This window comes from Capricornis sumatraensis, chromosome 14 (assembly GCF_032405125.1).
Source record: "Capricornis sumatraensis isolate serow.1 chromosome 14, serow.2, whole genome shotgun sequence".
NCBI classification, from domain to species: Eukaryota; Metazoa; Chordata; class Mammalia; order Artiodactyla; family Bovidae; genus Capricornis; species Capricornis sumatraensis.
In genome coordinates this window covers 73602801-73624050 of record NC_091082.1, presented here as the reverse complement: position 1 = coordinate 73624050, position 21250 = coordinate 73602801, and positions in this window count along the sequence as shown.

Below are 21250 nucleotides of genomic sequence, written 5' to 3'. Positions count from 1 at the left end.
AAAGCGTCGGCTCAAGAATATCTCTCCTCCATGTACTTCTTCCCCTGTGCTTCCATTGTACCCATTACAATTCTTATTTGAATCTATGGAAATTAGTTATTTATTTCTATCTCCCCATTAGATTATAAACCATTTAAAGGTAGAAATCATGGCTTTTCAGCTTTACATTATCAACATCTTGACCACTGTCTGACCTTATCAGAGATGCTCAATTAATACTCATTTAACAAATAATCATTGCTTTAATGTATCCCATACTTAAATAAAAACCATATTAGCATTTGAAGAATGAAACACTTCAATGATATATCTCTCACTCCTTGTCCCCTGAACACAAAGTAGGCTGATCTGTTGAGACAAATCAGAGTAGATATTAAAAGGGGAAAATCCTCAAAGTGGTATTTAAGTTGGAGAGCTTCTAATTTCATTCATATTACAATATATACATCTCTCAACATAATAATACATTCTCTCTTGGGTTCTATTACAGTTTCAAGCTGACTTGGACACCTAACTAGACGTTAACCAGTATTTTGTCTGCATGATAATCACTTCAGCAGAATTAATTTTACTATTTTGTATGGGTACTACAGTATTTATAAAGCTGAGTCACTTGCCTTCAACTGAAATCTTTAATTTTTCAGATAGTATAAGAGGAGACAAGAAAAAAAAAAATTAGCTGGAAGCCTATGGGGTTCCTGATACCTACCATACTTACTTTAGTCATCAAAATCTTAACATCAACCTAGTAAGAGATAAGTGTTATTATCAACATTTAGACATGAGCAATCTAAGCTTTAGAAAGCTTAACATTGTTAGAGACAGGATTCAAGTTCAGATCCATCAGGATCTGTGGTAGGCTGAATAATGAGCCCCTCTCCCACCCACCCCCACCTCCATTAAAATGTCCATGTCCAACCCCCTAGAGCCTTATATGGCAAAAATGATGTGACTAAGGATGTGAGATTTGGATGTTATTCTGGATTACTGGTGGGCCCTAAATGTAATCAGAACCCTTGTAATTGAAAGAAAGCATTTGTCTACAGTAGAGGAAAAGGCTTCCCTGGTGGCTCAGACAGTAAAGAATCTGCCTGCAATGAAGGAGACCTGGGTTCAATCCCTTGGTCAGGAAGATTCCCTGGAGAAGAGAATGTCAACCCACTCCAGTATTCTTGCCTGGAGAATCCCATTGATAGAGGAGCTTGCTGGGCTACAGTCCATGGGGTCATGAAGAGTCAGACATGATTGGGCACTAAGCACACCCACAGAGGAAAAGGCATGGCAACCTTGAAGGCAGAGTTTAAAGCGATATATCCAGGGAATGCTAGGGTACTCGAGAAGTGAAAGTGGTAAGGAACAGATTTTCTCTTGAAGCCTCCAGAAAAAAACAGGACTGCTGACATCTAGCTTTTAGCCTCTTAGATGTCTTTTGATCTTCTGAACACTAGAACACCAGAAAATAATTTGCACTGTTTGTATAATTTGTTGCTGTAGCAACAGGGACAAAATACAGGCTCCAAACTTTGAGAAAATCTACATAAATTAATTCAATGCAACAAATACTACATAAGACAGAGTACTTAAACGCCTCCCCATCAGGAAAGGGCAACCACTGGAGAAGTGTCAGACCAGACAGGGGAATTCCAAACACAAACACCCTCCAAGGACACTTGAGCCACCCTTATGACTGTTCCACAGGAAAATGTGTTACTCTTTAGCCAAGTACTCCAACACATCTTCCCAGTTTGGAGGAAGGAATAGTGTGAGAGCCATTCACTCAGGTAGCCAAGCCATAAAACCTTGTAGAGCTAAATCAAAACTCTGAACTGAATCCACAAACCTGAGGTGGCCAACACAAACCTCAGTAGAACTAGTTGTACTTCCAGTAGCAAAACATTTTTAAACAAGGGCCATAGTACATTTCCAGCTCTCGGGGCAAAGCCTTGCATATATCCTACAGTAGCCCAGCGCTGGAATTTACCAGAGAATAAGTAACTGGGGGGGTGGGGTGGGGGGCGGGGGTGGGGGGGAAGCTTGCAAAATCTATGCCTAGCCCAGATGGAAAAACCAAGCTACTGGCTTTCAGGCAGTAAAACCTCATGCCAGCAATAGTCTCCTCCAGGATTACATTTGGCATAAGAATGGGAATTATAGTAGTTTGAATTACATGTACTTTTCCAGTGCAAAATAAGTACTACCATGGAATGAAAGAAAGTTTGCTTATCTCTTCTGTTGTTCATTGAGACAATTCTCACTGACACTCAAGGCTGCTGCCCAGTATCTCCCTCTCAAGGGAAGTGTCCCAAGGAGGCAACAATGGCCAAAGCCATGAGAGAACAGAAACTTCTGAGTAAAATTAGCTTTTGTTTTCCTGCCCTCCTTTGATCTTGATAATATTTCAGCATGAAAAATTTTCAGCACTAGTTTTCTGAAATATTCAAAAAGGTAAAGTTCAGAGGTAAAATTAATAATATTAGTAATAGGGACTTCCCTGGTGGTCCCGTGGTTAAGATTTCACCTTCTTACGTAGGGGTTGCAGGTTCAATCCCTGGTTCGGGAGCTGAGATCCCACCTGCCACATGGCCAAAAACCCAAAACATAAAACAGAAACAATATTGTAACAAATTCAGTAACGACTTTTCAAATGGTCCACACACACACACAAAAAAATCTCAAAAAAAAATAATAATATTGATAATGTTGTCTGTTTGGTAAGGGAAGTTTCCCTGATGAGGTGGAGTATAATCTGACTGACAACAAAATATGAATATAATGAGAAAGTGACTGAAATCTAAAGCAATTTTAACAACAAGTATGGAAAGCAATAATAATATTTTCTAGAATCTCTTAATGAAAAAGCCATCCTCAAATTTTTAAATTCAATTTGTTCACTCATCAGTCTCCCTGAATCTTCTGAACTGAGGGTGTAAGAATTGTCAGAAATCCCATGCACCATATCTTAATTGCTTAAATGATCTTTACAATGACTTTTATTTCAGATGAACTATATCAGAAAATGTCTCCCTAACATTCATTAAAATCAAGTCAATAGGTAGTAATTGAGCATCAGTGATTCACAAAATGCTGTGAGAGATACAAGAGTCAAAGTCAGTGTCCTCTCAGGGTTTATAATCTATGAAAAAGAAATGACAAAAATATATAGAATATTCAATAACAGAGTTTAAAATGTGGGTCAAAAAATAGAAACACATCACAGAGTAGTATCTGTGATGTGTAGTAGTAGATCAGTTAACAAATGATTCTATAGGAATGGCCTCCAGAGGGTTTAAAGCAGAAGATCATATTAAGACTGCAAGCACAGAAGGAAGCCAGGGAATTCAGTTGTTTCTATCACGTTACAGAGTGGCGAGAGCCCAGGAGTTAAATGGTGCAGGCCCTAGAGTCATTCAGACCAAATGTCAAACCCCAGTTCCACCACTTGCCAGGCATTGGATCTTGGAAATTACTGAAACACTCTGAGCCTGTTTATCTTCTTCTGTAAAGCGTGGATCAAACCTGCCTCCCAAGATTGTATTGCAAGTAAAGTGAGAAATGTATGTAAAGTTCTCAGCAGAAAGTAGCTGTTCAGTAAGTATGAAAACTTTTCCTGTGGTAGTGGTTATTTATTCTTCAATAAAAACTTTTTCTGTGATTGTCATAACAGACTGTTATTCTCCACAAACCTAAACATCCTTTTTATTTCAGAGTTGTCATGGTGCACCTGTCACTCCCTAGTAAGCGATTGGTTTCCAGCTTGTCATAGATGCCATACAGAAAGTGTCCTTCCCCACCGAAACATTTTTTAAAACTCCTGTCATTGCCACAGGACACAGAGAACTATATATATATATATATATATATTCAATTCTGTCATTTGCATTTTCTACATATTAACTTCTGAAATAGGAATGTGGCTTGTAAGTGATATTCACAGAAACTTGCCAGGAATACCCTTTTTTAAAGAAATTTTTCTCTTAAGATGGTAGTTTATTTTTCAGTTGATGGCACCTTGGCATGAAGGACACATGGTCATGGCACTGGAGAGAACGAAGCTTCCGCACACAAAGGAAGTCAGTTAGTCAGTTCAGTCGCTCAGTCACGTCCAACTCTTTGTGACCCCGTGGACTGAAGCATGCCAGTCTTCCCTGTCCATCACCAACTCCCGGAGCTTGCTCAAACTCATGTCCATCGAGTCAGTGATGCCATCCAGCCATCTTATGCTCTGTCATCCCCTTCTCCTCCTGTCTTCAATCTTTCCCAGTATGAGGGTCCTTTCCAATGAATCAGTTCTTTGCATCAGGTGGCCAAAGTATTGGAGCTTCAGCTTCAACATCAGTCCTTCCAATGAATATTCAGGACTGATTTCCTTTTAGGATTGACTAGTTTGATCTCCTTGCAGTCCAAGGAACAGAAAGGAAAGGTGGGCTCAAGTTTAGAAGCAAAAATTCATGGACTTAATGTCACAGAATTATAAACTTAGAAAGTGCTAAAATGGTAAATTTTATGGCACATGTATTTTATTACAATTAAAAAAAAAAACTTAAGTCAAAGAATATGTAACCATTTCCTGGATTAACAAGTCAGTATTGTGCAAGGGAACCAGCACTGTGTGGGGTGCATTAGAAAAAATCAAAGCCTTCCATAGAAATCAACTGATCCTCTGCCCTCCAAGCCTGTTCTTTGAGGAAGAACATATGCATAGCCTAAGACATCACTACAGTTAGTCATCCATGCTTTAGAGAAAGACACAATTGTTCCCACAAGGGTGAACCTGGATAAGAGTAAATAGAAACCCATAGGAGATGATGGTCAAAACTTATCTCTTAGCCCTACTAGCCAAAAGTCATCACCAGTTCACTTGGTGCAGAAGACTTACAGAATGGTGTTGGAATGCACTACAGATTCTTCAGAGTGTTCTATTGCTCTAGGAATGGCTCTTGAGAGCAGAAGCAATCAGGACAACAGATAAATCCTTCTAAAAAACCAAACCACCCCATTCAGTGAGCCCTGCCACTGTTTCCAAAGAGTGATACAGGTCCTGGTAGTTCAATTCTGCAACTGGAGCTCGTGCTGCTGGGTCAGAAAGGATTCACACTGTGGTTAACCCCTCCATGCCTCACTTAGTATATGCTACAATATGAAATGTTCAGGACTAGACATTGCTTAGAAAACTTGGCACTCAAAGCGGCCAATGACCAAGTCAGTCTTTATAAGGGGAAATTTTGTTGTTGCAGTTATTCGTAGTCTTCAGCCCTTGTTCCTACCTTGCTTACAACACACTGGTGTAGCTGGAGATGAGGCTGAGAGACATCCATACAGCAGCTTACCACGTCCACCCTTTTACAGAGAGTCTCCTTTGAAGTAGATGCTCTTTGGACAGCACACGTGCGGGTCTCACCTTGGAGCCCAATCCAAGGGTATCATTCACCTGCCTCTTCCAACCTCCAGCTGCCTCCAGGCACCTCAGGAGTCCATGTCAGCTGGTATCAGGAGAGCCATCTGCAAACCAGACTCAAGCTTTCCCCTTTACCTGAATGCAGCCAACACCCCCATGAAGTCACAGCTGTGGGTGCTACAGGCACAATGGCAAAAACAATGACAGCAACTGAAATGTTAAGAAATGGACATAAATGGTTTAATAAAGTATGGTATATGAAATGAAAAAAAAATCATTTAAAATAATGTAACAAATAATGAGATAATTTTTATAACAGGTATGCTGCTGCTGCTGCTGCTGCTAAGTCGCTTCAGTCGTGTCCGACTCTGTGCGACCCCATAGACGGCAGCCCACCAGGCTCCCCCGTCCCTGGGATTCTCCAGGCAAGAACACTGGAGTGGGTTGCCATTTCCTTCTCCAATGCATGAAAGGGAAAAGTGAAAGTGAAGTCGCTCAGTTGTGCCCAACTCTTAGCGACCCCACGGACTGCAGCCTACCAGGCTCCTCCGTCCATGGGATTTTCCAGGCAAGAGTACTGGAGTGGGTTGCCAATAGGGCTGGTTTTTGTCTTTTGTCCTTGCTATAAGGTTAAGTGTGAACATACACGTTAGGAAACAGTGATTATTTATGGTATGTACATGCGTGCATGCTAAGTCACTTCAGTTATGTCCAGCATTTGTGACCCCATGGACTGTAGCCCACCAGGCTCCTCTGTCCATGGGTTCTCCAGGCAAGAATACTAGAGTGGGTTGCCATGCCTTTCTCCATGGGTGGGATCTGGGTGGGATCTTCTCCACCTAGGGATTGAATCCTGGTCTCTTGCATTAGGCAGGTGGGTTCTCTACCACTAGCACCACCTGGGAAGCTCTATTTATACTATACAATTAAAAATATGCAAATAAGCAGGATAAAGAAAGGTAACATCTCCTAATTCCCCATCTCACACACAAAACTCTCAATGTGTACAGAGACTAACCTATCGGAAACTTTGGAACAGCTCCTGCCTCACAAAATCTGCCCTACTGATCATTAACTATATCCTTAGAAATTCATCATGCAGTCTTAATGGCTTTTTTCAGTCTTGGCAGTCATAAAAAGGTACATTCTGTTCCTTTAAATCTGCTAACACCCTGAGGGTGTGGAGATGGGCTGCAGTTTTGGAGGGGAAATTTCGGGAAAGTAAAGAGAGAGAGAGTGGGCATGACCAGAAATCTTATTGAAGGACAAATTGAATCAAACTTTAAACACAAAAGCATTTCCACAAGCTACTGTTTACTGCTATTGAAGTCATCTTTGTGCCCATGTTTAAGGCAAAATGATGACAAAAATACCAAGCTTATAAATGATACCACACTAGGGTGAGAAGTAAGAACAAAAAGGGAAAATTGTTAAATACTTTGGAGGAGGGCAGGAGGCAGGAATGTGTTCTGCTTTACTGAACTGGGGCCAGAATGTTTTGTTTTGATTGCTCTCCTACTTCCTTCCTCATTTGTAACACATCCCTTACACTTAAAGCAGAAATTTCTGATCAAAATGTTGCAGCACCTACAAGGTCAAAAGAAGGTTTTCAAAGGATGGTCATCTCAACCATCAACCATGAAGCAATCACCACAGCCCTGTGCCCCCAGCCCAGAGAGCCTCACTTTCCGGTAATGAGGTACCAAGGAAGGAACAAAACTCCCCCGTTCTTCCTGTAAGCCCAGTTAGAGAGGCTGGCCCTGGGCAGAGCTGGGAGGGAAAGGACTTGGTGATCTGTGCCTTTCCATCTTCTCCTTCACTGCCCCTTTCCTGGAACCTTTCTCCAAAAGCCACATCCCACATCCGTAGTCTACCAACAGCGTCCCCAGTGATCCCATTCTTATTTTTTCATGAGATTATTGAACTAAAAAAAAAAGTTTCAAAACTTCCACATAAATTCCTAATGATATAATTCCAGACCTGTGGAGAAAGATATTTAAGATGGAATACCCTCTCAAGAGAGACACTTCAAAGTTCCCAGCATCTTGTCCCTCCGCTGCCCCTCACAAACAGAGGTCCTCAGTGACCTGCCAGTGAGCACTCCTCCTCAGATCCAGACTTCACCAGAGAGCACCTGAGTAGGATCTCCTGCTTTAAGACCACCTAAGAACCATTCTACCTGTATTCATCTGCCAGGGCTGTATTGCAGAACACCACAGCCTGGGTGACTTAAACAGAAACTAATTTTCTCACAATTCTGGGGCCTGGAAGTGTAACACTGAGGTGTTGACAGGTCTGTTTTCTTGAGATTTTGGCTTATAGATGGTCACCTTCTGGCTGTGCCTTCCCATGGTCGTCTCCCTGTCCTAACCTCCCTCTTATAAAAACATGAGTCATACTGCATTAGGGCTCACTGAAATGGTTTCATTTTGCCTTAATTACCTCTTTAAAGACTCTATCTCCAAATACAGTTACACTCTGAGGTCCTGGGAGCTAGGGCTTCAACATATGAGTTTTAAAAGAACACAGTTCATATATGTATAGTTATAGCTGATTTGCGTTGTATGGCAGAAACCAACACAACACTGTAAAGCAATTTTCCTCCAATTGAAAAATGAATTAAAAAACAGAAATGAGGGGAAAAAAGAACACAGTTCAACCCATCTTACTCTTCCTTAAAACATCTTCAGAAAAGAATTTCAAAAAGCCACAGAAGGATAAAGCTGTTGTTCTTCAATATAGCTAGGAATGTTAAATCAGGCTTCCTTTACAGGGAAAAAGCCCTAGCAGCTAAGGGATGGAAGAGATATTTCAAAAAGAAGAAACCTGTTGGAAAGTTCCCAGCTGACTCAGCTCCAGGAGGAGAACATGAGAAGAAAACAAGAAACCACCCTGACCATGAACTTGCCATGACACTACCCAAAGGGAGCTGAGGGGTCTTCTTCATTGTCACCAGATAGTGCAGGATGCGAGCACCATCCAGTCAGATGCATTAGGGACTTCGGACCTAAACCGTGAGTGAGACAGGCTGTGATCACCCAGGCTTGATGACTCAACAGAGTGAGCAGTCTGCTGTTTTCCCACACCCAGAAAGAACATATGGCACTACTTTGGGACTGTTTGTCATCTAAGGCAGCCGCACCATTCTTTTTCCTTTTGTTTACTTTCCGTAACAATAACTATAACCCATATTGAACTCTCACTGCATAGCAGGCATAGGGTTGATTGCTTTGTATGCATTTTCTCACTTAACTGAGAAATGGAATATTTCCTGCCAAATCAGTAAACAAAGGATATCACAGTCATCAGCAATTGTAGCCACAACAGAAGGTGAGCTAGTGAGCCCTGAGGGAACTCAGGAAGGAAAGAATACCTGCTGCCAGCAGCCATCAGAACTGTGAACATTTGAACTGCGGTGTTGGAGAAGATACTTGAGAGTCCCTTGGACTGCAAGGAGATCAAACCAGTCAATCTTAAAAAAAATCAGTCCTGAATACTCATTGGAAGGACTGATGCTGAAGCTGAGGCTCCAATACTTTGGCCATCTGATGCGAAGAACTGACTTGTTGGAAAAGACCCTCATGCTGGGAAAGATTGAAGGCAGGAGAAGAAGTGGATGACAGAGGGTGAGATGGTTGGATGGCATCACTGACCCGATGGACAGAAGTTTGAGCAAGCTCAGGGAGTTGGTGATAGACAGGGAAGCCTGGTGTGCTGCAGTCCATGGGGTCGCAAAGAGTTGGACATGACTAAGCTGAACAGCCATCAGACAGCAGCCACTCCCTCTGGTGAGCCCTGAAGAAACTCAGGATGTAAAAACACAGGATACTGGCCCCAAATCGCTGAGGTGCATATCAAAGGAATGATTTCCATGAACCCAGATTCTTGCAGCTTCCTATACATAGAAAAGTGCTAAATTCTTTAACTTGGGATATCTGGTTTTCTTTACTTAATAATAATCTTTTGATGATCAGACTATCTGCCCTTCGTTACAAAAGTTCTATATAACCTGGCTCCTCTCCTCGCCTCCTCAGAGTAGCTCTCTCAGGGTTACTTGAGATACTATCTCCCAGATTTGAAGTTCTAAAAATTCCCACTGAATAAAACATAACTCTCAACTTTTAGGTTGTTAATATTTTTTTAAGTCCACATAACCCTTACATCAGAGAAGGCAATGGCACCCCTCTCTAGTACTCTTGCCTGGAAAATCCAAGGATGGAGGAGCCTGGTAGGCTGCAGTCCAGGGGGTCGCTAAGAGTCAGACACGACTGAGCGACTTCACTTTCACTTTTCCCTTTCATGCATTGGAGAAGGAAATGGCAACCCACTCCAGTGTTCTTGCCTGGAGAATTTCAGGGATGGGGGAGCCTGGTGGGCTGCCGTCTATGGGGTCGCACAGAGTCAGACACGACTGAAGCAACTTAGCAGCAGCAGCAGCAGCAACCCTTACATTATTAGCTTTATTTTAAATAGGAAGAAACTATCCAAGACCACACAGCTAGCAAGAGTAAGAGATTGTATGAGAACTAAGAACTCTGACACCAGAGCCCTTACCTACTTCTCTTCATCAATCCACCTTTAAGAGGCAATAGGATTTGGCTAGAATAGCAAAGCTGGAAGGAACCACAAGGAATATTTACAGAAGCCAGAGTTCAGATCCTAGCTCAATGACCATGGGGCAAGCTATTTAATCTCTCTATACTCAGTTGTCTCCTATACAATCTGGGGAAAATTTACAAAAAGTCCCTCAAAGTAACTCATAAATACTATTATTATTATTTTCTTTCTTAAAATTGTTTACATGATTAAACATGTAACAATACGAATCAATGAAACTACACTAATAGATAAAATAAAGTAATTCCTTGCATTGCAAGCTTACATTAATTAGTACTACTAGTTTGAAGTTATCCTTTTAGTTCATTTTTCAGCAAAGGTGAAATTTATATGGGCCCTTCTTTTTCAGTCCCTTTTTAAAATCACTACTGATTGCTTATTAACATTGCATTTTCATTATCCCTACAGCCTCTCAATCCCTTAGGAAGACTCAGTGGATAATTTAAAGTTCATGTTTAATTTATTATACATGCCTATAGCAATTTTTTTTCATAGAGTGATCCTTGTTAAAGTTCCCAAGGCCTGGAGGCACAAATGGCTTCATTAAAAATGTATTTCTCGGTTTTCTTGTGGGACTCGTTTAAAAAGTGCTGGAGTGGGCACATTCATAGCTAATTGACAGTAGATTATATGCTATTCTATTCACCACATTTGAAGAAACATTCCTCTTTTGTCTGATAATTAGTTGTATCCCAAAACTTTCCATTTTCTGATTTTGGGATTATAATTAAAACATATGACATAAGATAATGTAACTGATTCAACTATTTTCCTGGGTAGTGGTTCAAAGGAGAATTATAGGGGTAAATCAGGAGTACAGGAAAGAATGGAAGAATGGTCAGTATATGCTTCTAAATAGAGGCTTGGAAGGGCTTCCCTGGTGTATCAGATGGTAAAGAATCCGCCTGCAATGCGGAGACCTGGGTTCGACCCCTGGGTTGGGGAAGATCCCCTAGAGGAGGGCATGGCAACCACTCCAGTATTCTTACCTGGAGAATCCCATGGACAGAAGAGCCTAGTGCACTACAGTTCATGGGGTCACAAAGAGTTGGACACGGCTGAGCAACTAAGCACACACACACAGATGCTTGGAAAATGAAGTGATAGTGAGACAGAGTGGACAGGCAAGGTATTTCACATGCCTTCTCCAGATGCTCCAAATGAAATAATCAGGAAGAAGTGGAGCGCTTTTCTCTGGCTGTGACCTCCAGTTTGGGACCAAGATTCATCCACAATTAGGTACCATGTGCTTTCCTGGAACAGAAATGAAGCCAGACATGGCATATTTTTCTGCTGGAGCTAGTTCCACAATCAATCAAATGGTTTATGTTTCATTGACATTGAGCTTGACTTTTAAGTCTTCTAAAACCTAAACTGGGCCTCTTACATATGACTAAGATGATTTCTATTTATTGAGTCAATAAGGTTATTCATGTTTGTAGATATGTGAAAAACATGAATACAACCAAGCATAAATTCCAACTCACATGGTCTGGGAGACACTGATTTGACTTGGATGAGTATGGATTATTTTTCTTAATGTACCTGTAGTTAAAGATCTTCCTTACTATATGTTGTGCCACCAAAATGATAAGGGGTCCAAGCAGCCTTGGGAAAACTTCTCTTTCCCTGGTTAATGGACTCAGGGAAGCCATACACTTTTTAGTCAATAGAGCTTTCACTCTACTTGCCAAACAGATGGACTGTCTGACTAGGGGATGGCTCTAGAATTTTCTATCAAAATAACTGTGGTTTTTTCAAAATAGGTTAACTTACTTCTAGTAAATATGAACAATGGCCCAGGATTGAGGACAAAAAAATTAAGGGATCTATTTGTAAATATTCCCTGGGGGGGAAAAATTGCATATTTTTTTCACTTAAGCTTTATTTAATGCAGCACTGTTGAGAAAAATGATTTTGATTTCTCTCACCGTTTTATCTTCAAAACCCAGCATGGTGCCTGTACCATAGTAGGAGATTTTAAATATTTGTTAAATAGGGGAAACCTATTTGGTTAAAAGTAAGCAGGCTCCAGCATCCTGATCATCTTATATAATACATTCAAATAGAGAATAAATGCATTTATTCATCAAAGCATCAACTCTGTGTAAAACACACTTGCCATAATTTCAGTTTTCTTTCAGGGAGGAGAAGGAATTAGTTTGGAACAGACCTTCTTCAAATGCAGATCACAATAAAGAGCACTCTCCTCCCCTTATATTTGCAAATCTCTTCATGCTCAATTTCATTAGCTGTGTTAAGAATAAGACTAGAATTTCAGAGGTAGTATCTCATTTTACAGATGAAGAGTAAAAATCCAAAGGCAGTAATTACAGCTGATAGTAACTGAGAACTTACATATTTAATGCTTAAAACCCTAAGGAAAATCTGCAAACCTATTATCTAATCACCACAGCCATCCTGTGAGGTAGGTACTATGTTATTTGATATTGGAGGAAACTCAGATGGTTAAATGACAAATCAAATGTCATATGGTTTCCAAGTGGTGAAGACAGGATTGGAACCAAGGTCTGTTTTGCTCCAGAGCTCAGGTCCTTTACTGCTTCTGTGCTCTCTTGTCTTCTGAAAGTTCATAAGGGCTTTGGTCAAGTCCATTCCTGGGGCTTCCATGGTGGTCCAATGGTTAAGAATCTGCCTCCCCATGCAGGGGACATTGGATAGATCCCTGGTCTGGGAAGATTCCACGTGTCACGAGACAACTAAGCCCATGAGCTGCAACTCCTGAAGCCAGCATGCTCTAGAACCCATTCTTCTCTAGAGTTCTTCTCTGCAGCAAGAGAAGCCACCACAATGAGAAGCCCCTGCACTGCAACTAGAAAGTAGCCCCCACTGGCTGCAATTAGGGAGAACCCTTGCCTAGCAGCAAAGACCCAGTGCAGCCAAAAATAAACAAAGAATTAACCTTTTTTAAAAACAAAAAGCCCATTCCTGGACACGGCACTTTAAGGACATAGGGTCTTCTAAGATCTCAAAGCAAAAGTATTTCTCAAGCGAAAACAATACTGACAACAAATTACAAAAGGGATCATTTGAAGCAGTGGACAGAGCACATGCACTGAGGTTTGCTAACCTTCACACCAAAGTCTTGGTTCTGAGTTTGCAGCCCTTGGGCCCTGCAGGATGCCTACCTGGTATCATTATGACTGATTCACTAAAAAGCTTCCTCTTAAAATTCCTACTACACAGTTGACATTTTCTTGTCTCTATTCCCTTCTAGAAGCTTCCCTTGCCCATATAATACCCTCTAATAAGTTAAATATGGCCACAAATTCTTTACAGCAACTCCCATTGAAAGGTGGAAACTATTTCCCCAGTGCCTTGAATCTGAGCTGATTTTTGTGACTTGCCTTACCAAATAGTTTGTGGCACAAGTGACATCCTATGAATTCCAAGCCTTGGCTTCTAAAAGCCCTGAAGCTTCTGCCTTCATGCTCTTAGAACACTGCTGCCATATGAACAAGCCCATCTGTGAGGCTGAAAGAGACCCCATGGGGAAAGAAGCCCAGCGCCCCAGCCATCACAGGATTCTTTACCAAGGCCCCAGGCTGTGAGCGGTGAACGAGGCTGTCCATGACCCACTGAACTACCAGAGGCTGCAGAGTTGAGACACGTGGTCCCAGCTGAGCTCTGCCAAGATTGCCAAGCCAAAGAACAGTGATAAATAAATGAGTATTGTTTTAGGTGGTTTGTAATGCAGCAGTAGATCACTAACACATACCTTTTTATTCCTTTCTTTCTATAAGTCCTCCATCCACTTGTAGAGTGAGTTCCAAAGCCACTCCTCCAACAAGTTTCCCAGTTTCCCCTGGTGGAAACTTTCTCTGCAAAGCCAGCCTCTCTTAGGTTTAAGTCAATGCCCCATCTTGTGTTATTCTGCAGTCACTGAGACCCAGCTGTGTCCCTAAATCCCTTCCCCATCCACCAGCTGATGACTGAGCTCTCACCATTAAAGTTTAACTACTTACATAAAAGCACGAATGCCTATTAAATTTTAAGAGTACCTGGAAGGGATAACAAGTTTGTGCTTTTGATTTTCCTCTTATTATAAAAGTGTACAGGAATAGAAAGTGACCTTAACATAAGGTCACTTTCCCAAAGAGGAAAAAAAAAATTGAATGGTTTTGAATAACTTAAATATAAACATTTAGGGATATAGATGAAATGGTTATGTATCTAATTTAAATATTTAAATTAATTTAATTAAGCATACATATTTAAAATCGTATAAATAACATTCGATTTAGAAATACTGTTTCTCCTACTCTTCCGTTCATTAAGGCATAGATTGAAAGTTGGTGTATGTGTCTTTAGTGGCAAGCCTCCTTCATATTATGAGAGACACTCCTGAGCCATCTGACAGTTTTCCAGACATAATCTTTTCTTTCATCTAGTGTGTTTTAACTATGATGCTGCCACTGGAATTTTTATCTCAAGCCACAAGTACTTATTCACAAAACACTATGACAACTGTTTTTCCATTTATTGTACAAGTGTATATTCATAATCTTAATAATTTAACCACTTACAGTATTGCTTTGTAAAGGGAATTCTAGAAAACTGACTTAAAATGACATCTAAGCCTTGCAATTTGGGGATCTGATCCCAAAGGAAGAATTCATTAAATTGATGTTAAATGTATTTGCTCTTTTTTTTTATTTAGAATATCACCATAATCATCTAAAATGTTATTATTTCTTGAGGTCATTTAAAGCTAATGTGTCTTCCCCAGATAGTATTTTGTGGATCAAAAAATGTCAGAGAGAGCATTCCACAATGCAAAGGATTCTGGAAGGACTAGAATGTAAACAGACTCCTGCTTTACTGAGCGATATTTGGGAGGGGGCATCAAATTCCCTTATATCACATATATTAATACATACTTGTTCTAGAAACTTCAGATAGTACATAAAATTAAAGAGGTGAAAATAAAATAATAAATAATGCTGCTAATTAGAGATTACTATTTCAGTCTTTTGGTTCATTTCCTCCCAGATCTTCTTCTTAAGCCTTATTATATATTACATTCAATTCAATTGGCTCTATTATCATTTAATATTATAAGTATTTCCCTTATTAGGGATATTTTGTAAGAAAGATAAGCCATCATTCAGCCAACAAGCCCACTGTTGCAGTACACTGATACTGTCTGGGGGAAGGGACAATATCACAAGAAGTCACCAGCCCCTTGCACCTTCATGTTCATGGCTTTAGATTCCCTTTTCCTTTATTGAACTTGGGAAGATTCCCTGGAGGAGGGCATGGCAACCCACTCCAGTATTCTTGCCTGGAGAATCCCCACAGACAGAGGAGCCTGGCAGACTGCAGTCCATGGGGTCACCAAGAGTCAGATACAACTGAGTGACTAAGCACACACACAAGTACGTACGCCTGATAAAATGAGCACAGGAAAAAAAGAAAAATAAGAATATGACCCAAGTGAAATATACCAGAAGTGAGTACAGGGCAGTCCCTGCCCTCAAAAGAGAGACCTGTAAACAATTAATTGCATAAAATATGATAAGGATTTAAAAAGAGGCATATACAAAATGCTATGACCATAAAAAGTAGACAGTGTTGACCACTCAGGGGAAGTTTCATGGAGGAGTCAACATCTGAGAATTTGGAGCGTTTTTTGTTAGTTACGTTGTTAATTGCTGGGTTTTTGGATATTAAGACTAAATTTTTTAAATATTTGCAAATTCACAAGAAATCTTTGGAATCTTTCCCCCAGTAAATTCCAAGAACTGAGCAAGTCTGATGTGTAGAAACCTGCTGAACCACACCTGAATTACACACCAACTGAGTATTTCCTGGTCTGGGAATTTTTTCCCAAGAGCAACTTTGGATGGGGAAGAAAAGAACATGAGGGTACCTGGCCTGAAGGGATGGGGCAAGTGTGAGCATGAAAGGCCAGAACCATCTCTGCCACTCCCACACTCATCTCCTTGCCTTGCATTTCTGTGTCCCACACGCACTGCAACGACACCTCCACTTGTGCTCTCTGGTCCTCTGAAATAGGCAATCTCCTCTCCCTCCAGTAAGTTCCCAGAATTTATGGGAACTGAGAAGAATTCATTTCTTCCCAGCAAGAATGTAATTGTATTGAATCCGTGGCTGGATCAGGGTTTGAGGCTCAATTTCACTACGTATACTGTGGGCTCTGAGTGACCCTGGGTGACTGGCAACCTTCTCTGTCCTCACATTTCTGCCCAAGGAAACTTGCTAACTCTGTGGGTGAAGAAACAGCCACAAGTGAGTAACAGATGCATCCCTTCTGGCCACACTGACCCTACAGAGTCTTCACCTCAGATCTGTTTCTTGCTTTTACATGGCAGCTTGGATTTGACATTTTCTGAACGTCCTAAGGCCACTACACCCAGAACTCTGAGGTCTGTCTCATATTGGGGGAACTGGGCTGGGACAGTGAGGGCCAGATATGTAGACTTTAGAGTGCTCCCCAACCACCCTACCTAAAGTAACCCCCACTCCACGCAACCCACATAGTTAAGTCTGCATTTATTTTCTTCATAGCATGGGTTACTTTCTGAAACTATCTTTTGGCTTGGTTTGTTTACTTATTTATTGTCTGTCTTCCTACCGTAAGAACAGGAATCTTGTTCCAACACCTAACACAGTATAAGACACTAAAGATGAAACGGTATTAAAGAATAAATGAACAAACAAGAATAAATGTGACTTCAGAAGATGATAAGGATGACATGGTGCTAAATATCGGAGAAAGAATGACATAGGATAACATCTCTGACCTCCAAATCTCACCATCTGATAAGAAGAGAGAATAAGAAACAAAATAATTGCAATACGGTGTGAAAAGCATAATATCAGACATAATACATAAGTGCAGAGATAGTACAGAGGAAGAGGCCTAGATATTTTCGGAAGGAAGTAATTTCCCAATTTAGTTTTAAAGAATTAATGGAAATTTGCCAGGTGGCTAATAAGGGAAATCCTTTCAAGAAGGCCTCTTGGATCATTATTCTGACCTAAACATTTACCTCATTTCCCTTCGCCACGGAAACTTGGGGTTAAAAATACCCTTTAGGATCATCCAGTCCAGCAGTTTTTAAAGAGGACTGCTGCAGTTTTAAAATACGTCCACAAACTCTCTGACGCTCATCCCTTCTGTGGAGCCTAATGCATTTCCCTTTGGATGTGGGCTTAACTTAGTCATTTCTAATGAAGAGAATGTGGGAAAATGATAAAGCCTGACTTCTGAGGCTGGGTCACAAAATACACCATGGTTTCCATTTTATCCTATCTTGGATTGCCCATTCTGGAGGAAATCAGCTGCCATATTGTGAGGACTCATAAGACAAGTCTTCTCAGGTGGCGCTGCTGCTGCTGCTGCTGCTAAGTCACTTCAGTCGTGTCTGACTCTGTGCAACCCCATAGACGGCAGCCCACCAGGCTCTTCCATCTCTGGGATATGGTGGTGCTAATGGTAAAGAACCTGCCTGCTAATGCAGGAGATACAGGTTCAATCCCTGAGTCAGGAAGATCCCCTAGAGTAGGAATTGGCAACCCATTCCAGTATTCTTGCCTGGAAAACGCCATGGACAGAGAATCCTGGGGGGCTACAGTCCATAGGGTCACAAAGAGTCAGACACGACTGAAGAGACTTAGCATGCACATAAGACAATGCAGGGAGGCCTCTTGCCCACAGCCAGTGAGGGGACCTTTCTGGAAGCAGACCCTCCAGCCCCAGTTAAGCCTTTGGATGATGGCAACTATGGTCAAGATCTTGCCTGCAAGCTCGTGAGACCCTGAATTCCCCAGCTGAGCTGCTCCCAAATTCCAGACCAACAGAAACTGCGAGATAATAAATATCTGTTGTTTTTCAGCCACTAAGTTTGGAATGATTTGTTACATAGCAACAGATAACAAGTATGAGGATCTCAGATAGTTTGTATTTATGTGAATCATAACTCTTTATATTTACTGTATTAGAAATAAAAAGTGAGAAGTTCAAAATATTTGTGTATTAATTCATTTAAAATAATCTTAATAAATATAGTATGTTAGCATAAATAGTATTTTATGAAAAATATTTTTCCAAACAAAAATTGTTTAGAAGAATGGCATCACTTTACATTTTTACAAATCTTTTTTTTATGTTTGCTTTAATGGAAGATAACTCTATTCTTACATAGACTTTTGTATTTAAACACTTGTGAAACTACCGATCTTATAGCTTCTGTAAACTCCACTATACCCTGGTAAGAGAGTAAGAATGAAAGTCACTGACCTTGTCAGCATTCTCTGTAACACCCGTGACATGTAGACGCACAATCATGCTTAAACATGCTCAGTGACTGGAAACTCACTAGTTCCCAAGAAAGCCCACTGCTCCCTCCAAAACCTTTCTATAGAGTTCCTATCTCGGCCATGCTAGTTTTCTCTCTCATTAGTCTTATGCGTTCTCCCTAAGATTATTCAGAATAAGTCTAATCATTTATTTAAGGCTAAGACCATCTTACAGCATATTTTAAGAGTTATTCATAACTTTACAGAGTACATAACTTTACAGAATACTGTTGCCCATGTTTCCTTAAAAAACAACTTTAGATAACCAGTTCAATTCTTAACAAACATCTCAAAAGAATTTATCGAGTTATGCCCTTCTGCCAGTTCATCTCAAGATCTGCCTGTGATCTTTTACCAGACACAAATATCCTTATAACGGCCGTTTTCAGGTATTAGACTGGCAGAACTTACAGACTTCAAGTATCTGGGATGGTAAAATTAAAAGAACACTGAGGGACTACCCTGGTGGTAGAGTGGATAAGAACCTGTCTGCCAACAGAGGGGCCACAGGTTTGACCCCTGGTCCAGGAAGACTTCACATGCCGCTGGGCACTGACTAAGCCCATGCACTACAACTACTGGGCCTGTGCTCCACAGCCTGCGAGCAGCAACTACCCAAGCCCGTGCACCTAGAGCCTGTGCTTCGCAATAAGAGAAGCTGCCGAAATGAGAAGGCCAAGTACCATAAGGAAGAGTAGCCCCTGCTCACCACAACTAGAGAACGTCTGAGAGCCACAAGGAAGACCAAATGTGACCAAAAATAAAATATATAAACAAAATTAAAAAAAAAAAAAGAACACTGAAAACAACCACTGCAATTTAGAAGAGAGATTTCCCTTTTCTGCTTAAGGGCCAGCCTTCTTCTCATTGCGTTAGTCATCCAAGTTTTGTGTTTTAAGTGCCTCCTACAGCATCCTGAAAGCTTCAGGCATATTTCCACACTAATAAGCTGAGCTTAGCTATTCATCAAAATTGTCCACTAGGTCCCTGTTTAGAGGTGGCCTGGGAAATGACGTCTGCTGGTTTGTGAGGGTAGAAAGACAACATTTGTGGCTGGTTCTGAATCACAGAAACAAGTTCTGGAAACATCTCCAAAAAGAAAAAATTTATCCAGAATAGAAAATACAGTTTCTTCTCATGTTAATCCTAAACTCTGGGAAGAAGAGCAGTGCTCAGTCAGACTTAAAAACGGAGTTTAAATCCTCTTACATTCACATGAAAATATTTGACACACGCACCAGAAAGATGGTACTCTGCTTATGGGAATGTAAATTGGTCATTATGGAAAACAGTATGAAGGTTCCTCAACAAATTAAAAATATAAAAACTATCATATGATCCAGAAATTTTACTTCTGGATATACATCCAAAGGAAATAAAATCAGTATCTCAAAGAGACACCTGCACTGCCACAGTCATTGAAGCATTATTCACAGTAGCCAGCATATGGAAACAACCTAAGTGTCCGTCAACAGATAAGCGGCTAAGGAAAATGCGATACAGATGTGACAAAGATATATAGACACACATGTATAAAGTGTAATACTGCTCAGCCATACAAAAGTAAGGAACCTTGTCATTTCCAACAACATGGATATACGTAGGGGACATTACGCTAAGTGAAATAAGAAAGACATACCAGAGAAAGACAAACGCTGCATGATTCTACTTATATGTGGAATTTAAAAAAATGTTGAACTCATAGAAACAGAGAGCAGAACATTAGTTACTAGAGGGTGGGGAAAACAGACAGATGCTGTCAAACAGCACCAGCTTTCAGCTATAAGATGAATAAACTCTGGGGATGTAACCTATAGCATGGTGACTAAAGTTATTAATACTATACTGTGTACTTGAAATTTGCTAAGAGAATAAATCTTAAACGTTCTCATCACACATGCACACAAAATGGTAATTAGGTGTTAATAAATCTAATTGTGGTTAATATTTTACCATGTATACCAAATCATCATGATTACACTGTAAATATCTTACTATTTTGTCAACTAAACCTTAATAAATATGAACAAAAAATAACATGAATTTATGGCTGTAAAAAATCACATTGTATCTGTAGTATATAATAAATAGCATATATTATTTTATTTGTCAACTATGCATATTAAAACTGGGGGGAAATGAATAGAAATAAAATTATAAACAAATACAAAAAAACAAATGAACTGAATCCATCTAAATGCCATTTCTAATATATTCAGTCTCCTAAATTAGAAAGATTATAAGATTTATAGAACTTTGTACTGTCCCTGAAAACAATCTAAATTAACATTACACAGTTCAGAGGATTCATTAAGCCATTTCTTGTGTTCTCTCACTGCATAATAGAGAAAAGTATGAAATTAGTATTTTATTCTTAATAGTACCAGCTAACATTTATTGTTTATTACATCAAGGACTGTACTAGGTACTTTTTAGCTTTAGTTCATTTAATCCTAATAACCACACCAAGTCCTCTCACTATATCCCTTTTATAGAGAGGAAAACTGAAATTTAGAAAGCATACAGCCAAGGTCACAAAACTAGAAAATGGCAGAGAACAAATCTAAAACAATGACCTATGAAATGCCAAAGCTCAAACCACAATGAGGTACCACTTCACACCAGTCAGAATGGCTGCGATCCAAAAATCTGCAAGCAATAAATGCTGGAGAGGGTGTGGAGAAAAGGGAACCCTCCTACACTGTTGGTGGGAATGCAAACTAGTACAGCCACTATGGAGAACAGTGTGGAGATTCCTTTAAAAATTGCAAATAGAACTGCCTTATGACCCAGCAATCCCACTGCTGGGCATACACACCGAGGAAACCAGAATTGAAAGAGAAACATGTACCCCAATGTTCATTGCAGCACTGTTTATAATAGCCAGGACAT